The sequence below is a fragment of the Schistocerca piceifrons genome, chromosome 4 (assembly GCF_021461385.2).
Source record: "Schistocerca piceifrons isolate TAMUIC-IGC-003096 chromosome 4, iqSchPice1.1, whole genome shotgun sequence".
Classification (NCBI taxonomy): Eukaryota; Metazoa; Arthropoda; class Insecta; order Orthoptera; family Acrididae; genus Schistocerca; species Schistocerca piceifrons.
In genome coordinates, this window is record NC_060141.1 from 803,043,914 (window position 1) to 803,058,905 (window position 14,992).

A 14,992-nucleotide genomic window follows, 5' to 3' on the forward strand; every position below is an offset into this window, starting at 1 on the left:
TTGCTGCGGATGATGTCTTCGATTCCTCTGACGACTCTTGCCATCAGATTGACGCCGATGAGCATCAATCCCTCCGGGATTTTCCGATTGATTATCGTCAGGTGGCACGTGAGACAGCTACGGATCCTCATCTGAGTTTACTATTACGTTTTGTTCAACGTGGTTGGCCGTCCAAGGCAAAGGACATATCGGATCCTGTGGTTCGTCGCTATTATCCGCAACGTCATCTGTTGTCTGTTTCGCACGGAGTTTTGCTGTTACGCACCGAGAATGACCAGCTTCGTGTAGTGGTTCCCCAAGTGCTCCAATCCAAGGTCCTCGACTTGTTACATCACGGTCATTGGAGAGTGGTCCGCACCAAGCAGCTTGCCCGCCGTCATTGTACATGGATCGGCATTGATAAGCAGATTACGCAGATGTCTACAGATTGTTCGACGTGTGCCGAACACCAAGCTGCTCCGCCTCAACGCTATTTTGAGTGGGCACGCCCTGCCGGTCCCTGGCAGGGAGTACATATTGATTTCGCTGGTCCTTATTGGCATTCTCGTTGGCTCATCGTGATAGATGCATTTAGTAATTTTCCGTTTGTTGTGCCCATGCAGTCTACAACGTCTGCACAAACTATACAGGCGTCGACTTCAATTTTTTGTATTGAGGGTCTTCCAGAAGTTTTAGTGTCTGACAATGGTCCACAATTTACCTCTGCTGAATTTGAAAGTTTTTGTTCTGCCAATGGCATTCGCCATGTTCTTACTCCGCCGTTCCACCGTCAATCGAATGGTGCAGCGGAACGTTTTGTACGCACATTCAAGGATCATATGGACCGCCTTCGTGCTACGCACTCTCGTCAGCAGGCCCTCATCACGTTCCTGTCGTCGTACCGGACCACGCCACACGACGGCCCTTCGCCTGCGGAGCTTCTCCACGGCCGTCGTCATCGCACCCTACTACGGTTGTTGCACCCTACGGATCGCCCCGCCGCTTCTGAGCATCGCACGCGTTTTCAGCGCAACGACGCCGTTTTTTTTCAGAGTTTATAACGGTCGCCGTCGTTGGGAACGTGGTACCGTGATACGTGTCCAGGGTCGCGGTTTTTATACTGTTCAAGGTGCCACTGGGGTGCACAGGAGGCATCAGAACCAGTTGCGCCGCGCCGGCCGCCCGGATTCTGCCGCTCGTTCTTTGTCCACAGATTTGGTCCGCGGCGGGTTCCAGCCGCGCCTTCCGACTTCGCTGCCGCCCCCAGGGCAGCAGCAGCAGCAGCAGCAGCAGCAGCCGTCGCCGCTACCACGCCGACAGCCCGTCCCGTTGATGCCTCCCGCGCAGCATCATCCGGGAGCGCCCCAGGTGGTCGCTAGGGCGCCTGCGGTTCCTCTTCAGTCGCCACCGCCTTCGGAGCTGATGGACGTCGACCCCTCAGCCGGGCCGCCGACACAAGCGGTGGCTGTGCAGCCGGTCCTGCAGCCGCTTTCCTTGGGCACCCCCAAGGAGTCTGACACCGCAGCGCCTTGTCCGGCGCCCACTCAGCAGCCGTCGACGCAGCGTCAGGAGACGCTGCCTCTCTCCGTGGGTCCCGTCGCCCCGTCGCGTCCAGTACCAGAAGCTGCGCCCGTGGTCACAGGCGTGCGCCCTGACCTCGGTTTTCAGTCGGTGTTTCCCGAGGCCCCTCGCAGCCAATGCTGGGGTGCGGACCGGGGACTGCCACCAACAACAGTCTCCGCCCCGGTCTCTTCTGCTACGCCTGCGGCCAGACCCCTCCCCCGCCGTCGACGCTCGCCACGTCATTATTCAACGACGGTGCGGCGATTTGGGGGGGGAGGAGTGTTATGTCCTAGCCAGTAATGCCACCCGAGCCCGCTGCCAAATGGTTGGCAGCATCAAAGTCCGGACGCCGTCCGCATAAGCAGCGCCAGCGAGACAGCAAATCGCCGCAAGACTGCGCGCGCCACCGCTGGCTTCTGGCTTCTTAAGCGCTGGAGTCGCGAGCGCTAGGACAGTTCTGTATTCGCCGCTCAGTTGTATACTCGCCACCGAATTGTGTACTTGCTAGTCAGTTGTGTGTTCATCGCAGCAGAGTAGTTATTTGTCGTCAGCCGACGCTGACCTAGCCGCTCCGACTCGAACTAGACAGATTTCTGTAGACACGGAGTTCACTACTGTTCTGTATCTTCTTTAATAAAGATAAGTACCGACTTTTATTTAATCAGAGTGTTTGGGTTTTCATCTTTCTGTTCACTGTTCCAGCGGACCGGTCGGCCCGCTATTAAAAGTGTGGCGGTGACTTCGTAAGCCATTTCTACAGCCAAGTGTTTGTCGCTACGAACACCGCCACAAAAGGAAGGAGACAATCCATAATTGGATTGATGGCAATGGCAAACAGTACAATACTCAGCACGGAGCCCTGGGGTACCCCGTTTTCTTGGGAGAAAGTACGGGAGAGAGTAGTGTTCACCCGCACCCTAAATGTGCGCTCTACCATAAATTCGTGAAGAAAAAGGGGCAGCCGACCTCGAAAGCCCAAAGAGAACAGTGATGCTTGTCCTCCAACAGGTATCGTATGCTCTCTCCAGATCAAAAAATATTGCGACTGTTTGGCGTTTCCGGAGAAAATTGTTCATGATGTAAGTGAAGAGAGCAACAAGATGGTCAACTGCAGAACGATGCTTTCGGAATCCGCATTGGGCAGGTGTTAAAAGACTGCGGGATTCCAGCCACCACGCTAAACGGTAATTCACCATACGCTCCAAAACCTTACAGACACTTATCGTGAGAGAAATGGGGCGATAGCTAGAGGGGAGATGTTTGTCATTTCCAGGTATCGTAACAGGAACGACGATAGCTTCCCGCCATTGTCTGGGAAAAGTACTGTCGGTCCAAATTAGATTATAAAGGCGAAGGAGGTAACGCAGACTATAGGTTGATAAATGCAGCAACATTTGGACGTGGATACCATCCGGTCCTGGGGCGGAGGAGCGAGAAGAAGAGAGTGCATGTTGGAGTTCCCGCATGGAGAAAACAGTATTGTAGCTTTCGCGATTTTGAGAGGAGAAAGCAATAGGTCGCACTTCCGCTGCACGTTTCTTCGGGAGAAACGCTGGCGGGTAATTTGAAGCGCTCGAAATCTAAGCAAAGTGCTGACCCAACGAGTTAGAAATTGCGACAGTCAATTATGTGTCATGCGCGACAGTGAGCCCAGAGACCGGGGAGAAACTAGGCGCGCCTGAGAACCGTCGAAGCCGACTCCAAACTTCCGAGGAGGGAGTGAAGGTGTTAAATGAGCTAATAAAGAATTTCCAGCTTGCCTTCGTGCTATCGCGGATGACAAGACGGCATCGCGCTCGGAACTGCTTATAGCGCATACAGTTGGCCAAAGTAGGATGGTGGCAGAAAACGCGAACAGCACGTCTCCACTCACGTAATGCGTCACGGCATGCCTCGTTCCACCAAGGAACTGGGGGGCGCCGCGGCAATTCGGAGGTGCGTGGTATTGAACGTTCCGCAGCTGTAAGAATAACGTCGGTAATGTGTGTTACCTCATCGTCGACGCTGGGAAAGTGACGGTCATCGAATGTCGCTAGAGACGAAAAAGGTTTCCAATCAGTTTGGGCAAACTTCCAGTGTCGCGGGCGCATATATGGCAGTTGAGGCTGCAGTCTGAGGACACCTGGAAAGTGGTCACTCGAGTGTGTATCATCAAGGGCGATCCATTCGAAGCGCCGAGCTAGCGGAACAGTACCGACCACAAGGTCCAAATGAGATAAATTTGTCGTGGAGGCCGACAAAAATGTAGGGACCCCAGTGTTGAGGCAAACTAGATCCGCTTGGTGGAAGACGTCTAGCAATAGTGAGCCACGTGGACAAGGATGTGGAGATCCCCAAAGCGGGTGGTGGGCATTGAAGTCCCCAACCAGCAAATAGGGGGGTGGAAGCTGACCAAGAAGATGAAGGAGATCATCTCGTGCCATTGGTGTGGACAATGGAAAGTATGCAGTACAAAGAGAAAAGGTATATCCAGAAAGGGAAAGACGGACAGCAACAGCTTGGAAGGCAGTGTTTAAGGGGATTGACTGATAATGGAATCATGGAGAAGAATTGCGAGTCCTCCGTGGGCTGGAGTGCCTTCAACAGAGGGGAGATCATATCGGATGGACTGAAAATGAGGGAGAACAAAGCGGTCATGGGGACGCAGCTTTGTTTCCTGAAGACAGAAGATGACCGGCGAGTAGGATCGTAAGAGGAGCGACAATTCACCCCGATTGGCTCGAATACCGCGGATATTCCAGTGGATAATGGACATAGGGTGAACAGAAAATGGAGGAATGTGACCAAGTCGCTGTCAACTCTACGACTGCTCTGAGCTTGCGACCGACAGCATGGAATGGCATTCAGTCGAAGGCAGAAGATCCTGATCCATAGGTTGGTCAGGAGCAGCTCCTGCCACCAGCGATCGGCCGGTTGATCAGCCACCAGCAGTGCGCCTCGGCGACACAGAAGACGGCCGAGGGCGATTTCCGCCAGGTAGTGCTGTAGATGGGACACGCCTTGGCGGAGAAGGAGAGGAACTGGGTTTCTTTGTAGCCTTCTTGGAAGTATGATGTTTAGATGGAGGAGGAACCGATGGTTGGGAAGTTGCCGCACGTAAAAACTCTTCACGAGTATGCTCTTTTTTCGAAGTCTTGGTGTCTGACTTCTGGGCTCGAGATTTAGCAGAACCCAACGAAGGGTGAGCCAGAGACTGGGCAGGCGGAAGGGGTGAAGTTGAATGGGCGATCTTTGCGCTGGCCGATCTGACGACCGTGGTACTAAAGGTGAGGTCGCAAGTCTGCATGGCCGCCTCCTTTGTTGGCCGAGGAGAAGCAAGGACAGTGTTGTATTTTCCTGTCTGAGGCACGGTGGGCTGTCGATTGGCGAATAATTTTCGAGCAGCAAAGGTCTACACCTTTTCCTTCACTCTTATTTCCTGGATGAGCTTTTCGTCCTTAAAAATGGGGCAATCTCGAGAGGAAGCAGCGTGGTCACCTATACAGTTGATGCAGCGAAGGGATGGAGGTGGACAAGCACCCTCATGGGCATCCTTGCCACACAACACATTTGGCCGGATTGGAACAGGACTGGCTGGTGTGATTGAACCGCTGACACCGGTAGCAACGCGTAGGGTTTGGGACGTAAGGGCGAACGGAAATTATCGCATAGCCTGCTTTGATTTTCGATGGGAGTTGAACTTTGTCAAATGTCAAGAAGACAGTGCGGGTTGGAATGATGTTCGAGTCAACCCTTTTCATAACCCGATGAACAGCGGTGACGCCCTGGTCAGACAGGTAGTGCTGAATTTCTTCGTCAGACAATCCATCGAGGGAGCGTGTATAAATGACTCCACGCGAGGAATTTAAAGTACGGTGCGGTTCCACCCAGACAGGGAAGGTGTGCAGTAGTGAGGTACGCAGCAATTTTTGTGCCTGGAGGGCACTGTGTGTTTCTAACAACAGGGTGCCATTCCGTAATCTGGAACAAGACATTACAGGACCTGGAATTGCGTCGACACCTTTCTGAATAATGAAAGGGTTGACCGTGGAAAAGTCGTGACCTTCGTCAGACCGAGAAACAACAAGGAACTGTGGCAGCGATGGAAGAACTGTCTGTGGCTGAGACTCAGTGAACTTACGTTTGTGAGCAGACATAGTGGAAGGTGAGGAAACCATTGCAGAAGAATCCCCCATGATTAGCGGCGTCTCCGATGGCGCGCTCCTCCCTTGTGGGGGTCCTCTCTGAGGGCACTCCCGCCTTAGGTGATTGTTCACACCTCAGGTCACACCTCCCGACAAACTGACGGAGGGACCAATCGGCACTTTCGGAAGGTATCAGCTCGGGTAATCACCCCTCCCTGGGCCTGGCCGTTACCAGGGTGTACGTACGTGTCCTACCTGTCTACCCGGGGCGGGGAATTACGAGTTACCCCGTCACCGGCTACACATGGAAGTGCGTGGGTCGGCCTTCAGACACGCACAGGGAGGAAGAAAGAGAAAGGGAAAAACAAAGAAGGAGAAAGGAAAGAGGAGAGGTCTCAAACGCCGCAGCGGAGAAAAGGGTAAGGAAAAGAGAAGGACAAAGGAAGGATGAAGACATACAAGCAGAGAAGGCGAAGAATGCTGTACATTTACGAGCGTCCGTCTCCGGACGTAGGCACAAACCATACTCCCAGAGGGGGAGAAAGGGAAGGAAAGAGCCAGAGGTGAGGGGAGGAAGGGCGAAGTTGGGGGAGAGGGAAGGATGCGGAAAAGGAAGGTATGCAGCCCGGAAAGGAAGGAGGGCCACATTAGCTCGGGGTCCCGTGCTCGCTACGCACGTATCCACAAAAGAGTTGTGGACCCCCTGGGGGGCTCTGTCTTCGGATGATGTCCAGTATTTAATCAATAGAAGATAGATCTGGTGATTGCACAGGGCAAGGCAATGTATCTATACTACGTAGATTATGTTGGGTTACAACAGTGGCATGTGGCCGAGCATTGTTCTGTTTGAAATCTCCCTCTATAGTGGTGTTTGGGAATGGTAGTCAACAGGTAGAATCTTCAGACTGATGTACAAATCTGGTGTCAGGCTACGTGGGGCAGTCGTACTGCTATCATACTAAGTTTAACCCTAAATGAAAACCTCAGGTTTGGGCCCAGTGTGTCTAGCACGCAGACAGGCTCGTCGCCTGCCCTAAACTGACCTCTCATCCACCATGGCACCAGGGTAGGAACATTTCTTCAGGGAACTTAACTACTGCCCACCCCCCCCCCCCACCCCCATGAGCTCTCCCTTGACACCACTGAAGTTGCAGACGGCGATGGTTTGGTATGAGTGGAACACACGCTGAAGCTCTAAGTAATCAATTTGGGCCAGATCCTCGTGTCACTGGTGCCAACAGCTGCTCCAACTCCTGCTGCACATGATGCACTACCATGCAGCAAAGCTGTACATCTTCTCGGTAGCGCTACATGGTGGTGCGAAGCATGGTCTTCTGACTATAGATCCCCATGACCACCTCCACCAGCAATAATGGACAGTGGTCGCATTCCTTTTAAGTTTTTCTGCAATATCACAAAAGGAATATCAGTTTTCTTGTAACCCTACTACATGTGTTCCCTCAAACTCAGTTCGTCTTCATCGCCTGAATGGCATTCTCTACTAACGTCAGCGTATCACATCCAATCTCGAAAGTAAAGTTAACGACCGTTACAGCGTCTATTTGAAGCAAACCTGATTTGTATCCTTACAGTGGAGCCACTAGTGGCTGTTACGCGAATGGAGCGATATCTGAACAGGTATCTTTCAGATGTTGTAATGCAATGGGCGAGTTGTGGCGCCCTGAAAATATTCACAGTTCAGAGTTGTCATGGTCGCACGGGCCCACTCGGCAAGCAGGGGCTCGTCAGCAGCTGCGTGGTGCCCAACAGTAGCCACGGGAACAGGGGTAGCCACACTGCGTGGTCCAGGCCGACCGCGTGGGAATTCCAAGTTGACGCAGTGTCAAGGAATGGACTTTGGCACTCCCAGCATACAAATCTCCTAAGACACAAAGATGGTGCACTTTGTGAAACCATAGTGACAGACATTTCATTTCACAGTTCATGTAGAAATTAATAGCCAGATGGATCATGATACCTTAAAAAGAAGCATGTACATTACCATTATTAGCACGACGATTCTGATGGTGTAATCAGATTTTCAATATCTCTATTACATTAAGGTTTAGTATCTGACTGCAAATTATACAACAGCCAGCAACGAATTTCTAAAATCTAAACCGTTCGTCCGATTTTTTTCGATCGATGTGTGTTCAGAAAGCTATTGGTGTAAACCTAAATTGGTATGAATTACAGGCATGTAACATGAATTATTGATGTCAAAATGGCCGATCACTATTAATCGCGTTACACGGTGATTGGTTTGTGCGGCGCGCAACTGCGCAGTTATCAGCGCCCATACAAATTCCCAACCTTTGCTCAGTCCCATCTCACCACTTTCATGAATGATGAAATGATGAGGACAAGAAGAACACTCAGTCATCTCGAGGCAGGTGAAAATCCCTGACCCTGCCGGGAATCGAAACTAGGACCCTGTGCTCGAGAAATGAGGACGAGACCGCAAGGCCATGAGCTGCGGACACGGTTACACGAAAAAATATATTTATCCATCTAGGCCTTTGTTTATATCCGATATATACCATTCACGAAGAAATTGATCAAATATTTACAGAGTTTTAGAAAGCAGAGACATTAGGCTACTGGCCTACTTTTGTTTCCATTCGTTTCTCGTGTGTGTGATTTGTTCATGTATTTAATAATGTGTGTTACAGTATGTTTATGGTCGAGCCACACGAATATTTATTTATTTTTAAGTCATTTAAATGTAAATCCAGTATTTTGTGTTTCAATATGTTTGTGTGTTCGTTGGCTTGGAGACATTGCGGAAGCGCTCTAGTCAATCACAGCGCTCGTTTCTACGGTAGGCGACTACCGAAGTCAGTGGAGAGACTGAATGGAGGTGGGGCAGCAGCATCGCGTCGCACACGACACGGAGTGCTGGACAGGGACGTGCCGGAAATACTTGGAGTGTTTAGCATATTGCGAATGGTCGCGGAAGATAATATTTCGTAGTGCCAACTTGTGAGATTTCCGTGGCTTCTGCAGTGAAGACGTAGTATGCGTTTAATAGTAAATATCTTGCGAGCTATGTTCATAACTGATTACGTGAAGCAGGAATCAGTTGTTTCCCTGTTATTCAACTAATATTTTAATTAATTGCTGGACCATCGACACAAAAAGTCGTTTTGCATGTATAAATTGCATTCTTCAAGGCACTTTTGCTATCGTACTCATCATTTAAAGTCTTGAAAATAGTACCTGCAGATTTTAATTGCCACCTTTCACTTTCTATGTTACATTCAAAATTCGCAATTGCCGAGTAATAGGAACCTTCGGCCATTCTATTCATGTGTATTCATATTGTATACGGTAGACTCAGCAGTATTTGGCCTGTAATGCGGCAACTAGGTATTACAGCTCCTACACAACGAAACAAGCCAAAACTTAACTACTTACCGTCAGACTCAGAGTTGCAATATTAAGGTCGAATTTTGTTTATTTTGAAAGACCACAATGTGGATACACGACTACAAGCTTTTGTTTATCTCTAACACCCCTTTCTTGTTGCAGTTGCTATTTTTCCTTTAGTGTAGAATAACTCTTCAATAGGAGGAAATAGAAAGAACATCCATTTTACTTTCAATTCTGAATATTCCGATTCCTTCAGTTCAGCAGCTTGGAAAAATGGTTTCTAGTCAGACTTACGTTATATCACTGCTGATGGAAAGCATAGCTTTGTCGCTGCAACTGGAAACATTGTCAGATTTCCCTCTTAATACTATCTTGCTTTAGAACAAATCAGCACAAGTATTTCATTTATTAGGTTGCTCTTGAAGTCTGTAGCATTTTTGTGTAACTTTAATAAACATAATTCGTAATATATTATCCTTTGCTATTTAAATCTGTTTACCAACGCTGGCTGTAACTTTTCGATTCCGCAGCTGTACGAATAACATGGTGTTAAGGAGACAGTCTCATGAAAGGAAATTTCTTGGAGGCAGTTTGATAGAGTGGAAAATCTCAACGATCTAAGAATGGAAGATAAAGTGAGTGTTCAATGACTTCGTAGCGCAATTCCTGTATAGAGTTTTTTTGTCAGTCTAACCATGTGGGCGGGCGTTATGGAGTATAATCACTTCAGGCAGTCTGTTGTCGTCGTTGGCTTGCGTCTGCAACACTTCTCAGTTTTTGCGAAATATCAGTGATGGCGAGACCTCGGGGAAGCAATTCGTAGCACACCACATCGTCCCTGTTCTACCAGATGAATAAATTACCTTTTATGGAAGCACGCATGCCCTTGTAAGCGGAGTGCTTCCTTGTTTGAACTCAACCATTCATCTTTTACTCATGTTAGCATGAAGAGACGATTTCCCGTGACCACTGACGATACAGATTAGGAATCTCCGGTGTCCTTCACAAGCAAAATTTATCATGAGCATACAGATGCACATATGACAACCGCCTGATTTTGGCTTAGAGCATGCAGTACCTATACAACCCTCATTTAATCCTTCTCGTTGCATGCTAATGTCTCACGATGGTGGAATGATCACAGTTCACCACGTTTACGATCCCTCCAGTACACTGACGTGAATCATGTGTGGATTAATGCGTGAAAGATTTTTAATCCCCCAAAGGTCTTCCTGTACCTGGAGACTGTCACTAATGACGGAACGGTTCTCCTTTCAACTAGGAAACCGTTTGTCGTGTTTTGTCCAGTGGCATCATCTCCACACACAGCGCTCAAGTTTCTGGCTGTCACTTCACTACTCAACTCAAACAGGAAGACATGACGAAATTGCAAATTGTCCATATGGCACTGCATTTTCTAGCTCCACAGCTCCAATTCCTCCAATGACAAAATACCATTATGGAAACCCATGTGAACTACAAATAAAAGTAATCCATCGATCCTTAGCAACCGAAATACCAACATGATAAACAAACGCCATTAGCTTGTGCACCAACCTAATAAACTGTAATTCCTCAATCCAGACTGAACCAAAAATGCTGATTGGAACGTCTTCCTCGATAAGTACCTCGACTGGATTCTTTTGTCTGCTGGTATCTGCAAGACTTTAGTACGAGCAGTTACCATATCGACGAATGAGCCCATGTCCTGAGAATATCGGGAAAGATATTCTAGGCTGGCAGAAGAAATGTGAGGATCACCACAATGGATTTCGAAGTGGCGGTTACGATTATCTGATTAACTGAAGCACAGCGTGGATACTGCAAGAAGGGATAAATTTATAATCTGAGTAGTCTCCAACCATTTCTAAGTATCCAGCAGTTCTAAGTATCCTGCTTCAAAAATTAGGAGCTGGAGCCAGCCATATGACTTGGCAACATTTTCTAACACTTCACAAAATTGCTTTGCACGTTGCCAAACCCCTGAAGAAGCGTATCACCGAGAGACTGTAACACTTATTAAACAGGAGCTCCAAGACAAAAGCAGCAGCCATATACGACACTGAATAATTTTGTGACATCACCTATGAAGAGAGTACAGCGTCAATAATGGAGACAAACTTAGTCAAGCTTCTGGCTGTTGAGCTACTCCCAGAGTCATTTAGTCCGGGAAATGTATTCAGACATGGTTAGCAAATTTCGTGACCTCGTTACTGGATACTAGAAACGTGCCCCAAAGAACTTAAACGAGCGAAGGTAGCTGCTCACCCAAATCCAACTGAAGCTTCAGATCTTGCACAAACCTTTCGTCACATTTCGCTGCTTATTGTGATGCAGCGACTTCTGGAACGGATACTGTTTAGCAGGACTGGTCGAACAAGCCAGCATTCGCCCAGAACGAAGCTGTGTTGTTTAAACCCTGGCCCTCGCAGTACGGATTGGAGTGGGCTTTCAGAATATGGAAACGTCTTTGGCTTGCACTGATTTACTTCCAGCCCACGATGTCTGGTGACAGGGCCTTCTCTATAGACTGATGAATGTAATTTGAGCCCAAAAGTTGTAACTTCAAAACGTGACTAAATATAGGGTACCATGTCATTATGGGACAATATCAGCAGCCAGAAATTTCTCCGGAATTGCTTCCGTCTAAGATCGATATTAGTCCCACTGCCCATTATCCTTACACTGGATGCCCCAACAACAGTTTGTAAGAAATTTGGATTACCTTGGGCCATACGATAAACTCGCTTTTCGAAACTATGTAGGAGGTCCTGCTACGTGATTTGTCTTATGTTTTAGGGCGCGAAAACTAAGGTCATATGCATCCTTGTCATAATCGTGGAACACTAACACGAGAAATAGCAAAAGTGACAATACGTTCAGGTGTGTTTCTGAGTACGTTTTGTTGTATAAATCATTTTTGATCACATGTTCAAGGGAAGTGTACGTATTTATCTTGAAGCAATGGACATGTACCTCGAACTCCAGGAATGGTTGGACAGCAGGGAAGAACATAACAGTGGTACGACGGATCCATGTAGAACGACTGCGTGTTGGTGAGAAACTGTGTTGTTAACTAATAGAGCATTCGTCTAGCTCTGAGCTTTAACGCAGAGTGCGCGCCATTTCCGATCTTGGTGGCAGATTAAAAGATGTTGAAGTTTCTTAAATTCGTACCAGCCGAGGTGTCTGAAGCAGCAAGTAGATACTTAGATGTTATTCTGAAAAGGGCTAAGGCAAGCATGGCTACTGATTTTATTAAACAGTGTAGAGTGCTCAACCTCTCAAAGTTTTGTTAATGGTTTCATAGGTAAATCCTGCCTTAAAATGCCAGTCTTTAGAAAGAAGCTGCGTTACCAAATATTTAATGCTAAAATCTCCGATTTATATGCCAAGAAAGATTTTGAATGAAAGAGCATATGTTGTATTTAGAAAGTTCGAAGTTTTATTCTGTTCGCTTTAACTTTCAAATAAATGCTTTTTGGTTTAGGGCAAATGAGTGGTTCGCTCTACAAATAAAAGAGTTTGCCAACAGACATGACAAAAAAGTTGCTAACTTAGTTACGAACGTGCTAACAAAATTACACTAATTTTACAGCTGAACCTAGAAAATTCTTGGACAGGGTCATTAAGACAAATTCAATTTTGTGTCTAAGAGGAGTCTCTCTTCTCCAAAGCATTAAAGTTTAATTTCGAGCCTAGCACAGCAAATCCGAAAGTTCGAGAAGACAATAGTTGACTTGAAAATCTGTCTAGATTATGCCAAAATGCTTAACTAGAAACAAACACTATTGGCTTATGAGGCCTACAAAGTTATGAGTAAGGCCGCACACAATGCACATAAAGAGGATAACACAAATAAGGTTTTAAGGAGTATTAACCGCAAACTAATACAAAAGGATACTGTTGTCACTGAAGCCGATGAGGGAAACTTCGTAGTTACATCCACAAAGCAAGAATATGTAGACAAGACCGAAGGTTTTTCCAATAACGGGATAGTTATGCTTAACAAAGATCCACTATTACTCTCCAAAAAGAAATTAGAACTGGGATCCAAAATACTAAAAATTTGACAGAGTTCCGAAAAAAGTGGTTGATAAACATGAATCCCAAGCCCCTAAATTGAGAAGCCAGTTTAAAGTTCATAAGTTAAATCAACCACTTCGCCATATAGTTCACAGTACGGGAAGTGCCTATCATAAGCTGGCGAAATACTTGCATACTAGGATTAAAGAAAATTTCTTTAGTAAAAACTATTCCGTTAAAAATTCCATTCATTTAGCTACCAGCTTACGCGGGGTATCTTGTTCTGAAGATTCTAAACTAGTACCGTTTGACGTAATAAGTTTATATACTAATGTACCGGTCGACCGAACACTACAAATACTAGAGTGCAATTTACGTCACCATAAAAAACTTTTGGATAAAGAGGTCAATGAGTTGTTGCTGTTACGGATCGTTTTAAAACAACTACTTTACATTTAATGGGAGACTTTACTTACAACCAGCAGATTTGTCTATGGGAAGCACCCTAGCTGGGATTTTATCAGAAATTTTTATGAACTGCTTAGAGTTATTTTTTGCCAGTGATAGATTCTTAGGAGAATAAAATTTTACAAAAGATACGTTGACATTCTGTTAGCCACTGACGGTTCTCAAAATAATGTAGACCATATTTTTTCGATTTTCAATGAGCTTCACCATAATATCAGTTTTACAATTGAGTGAGAATCCGATACTAGGCCCTTAAATTTTTTGGACCTCTAACTGTAGTTTACAACCGCACTGAATTTAATATTTTTCGGAAAAACGCGTTTTCCGATAATATACGTGCAGACTCGGCCCATCCGTACGCCCATAAGATGGCCTTTTTCACTCTAATATCCATCGAGTTACAGTTGTCCCTCTTACACCAGATGCGGTAGAAACAGAACTGGCCACACTTGAGAATACTGCTATAAATAATGGCTATAGGCCTCAGTTGATAAGAGATGTATAACAAGAAAATATCAACAACAACAAGTCTTCCAACCTAGGGGATGCGATAGATGACAAACAGGTGGCAACGGTATCTATCCCTTACATAGGCAATATAAGTTACAAATTGAGGCGTTTACTGAGAGCCCATAATTTCAGAGTCGCCTATTCTACTAATAATAGTTTACATAGGAATTTAATTCACTCCTTGCATAGTAAGAGCGATAAACTTTCCCAATCAGGAGTATATAAAATAACGTGCGTGGATTATCCAGAATGTTACATCGGGTAAACGGGGCGAGCTCTTGGTCTCAGGTATAAAGAGAATACTCCTCCTAGAAGCGGTGACGGTACTAAGGGCTCTACTTAAGCCGAACACCTTGTGCAAACGATTCATGCGCCGAACCGTCCTGTTAATATCGAGTTACTTCATGCCGAAGTTAAGGGCTTAAAACTGGATGTTTTGGAAGACATACAGATCTTTAAGCATCTGCAACATGTTAAGGACAATATCCTCAATTAACAACTCCTACTAAGAAATAGAAAATTTTTGAAGGTTTCGCGCCTTTACTTTGTTCCTCATAGATGTAAATCTGATGATCTGGGGGTTATAACACGCACGCGCCGATTGGCGAGCGCGGTTGGTCAAGCTGTTCATCTTTCCTTTTATCCTCATTTTTCTTTTACGATGAAGGTGATTTTAGCCCGTTGAACACCTCACGCCCCCCCCCCCCCCTCCACGCTAACTACTGGCTTTAGGTAGAGTTTTTAAGAGTTCCTCCTGTTGTCATAGGTAGCTTCATATCTAAGTTTCTTTACTAGCATAAGAAACCGTGTGCTGTTATTTTTAGGTTTCATCTCCTATTTAGCTCGTCTCTTGTTCTATGCATTTCATTTTTTGATATACGTTGATCCGCGGTTGGGAATATATGGGCTATTTAGCCCCGACCCATGTATAAACTTTCTCGTATTCGTAT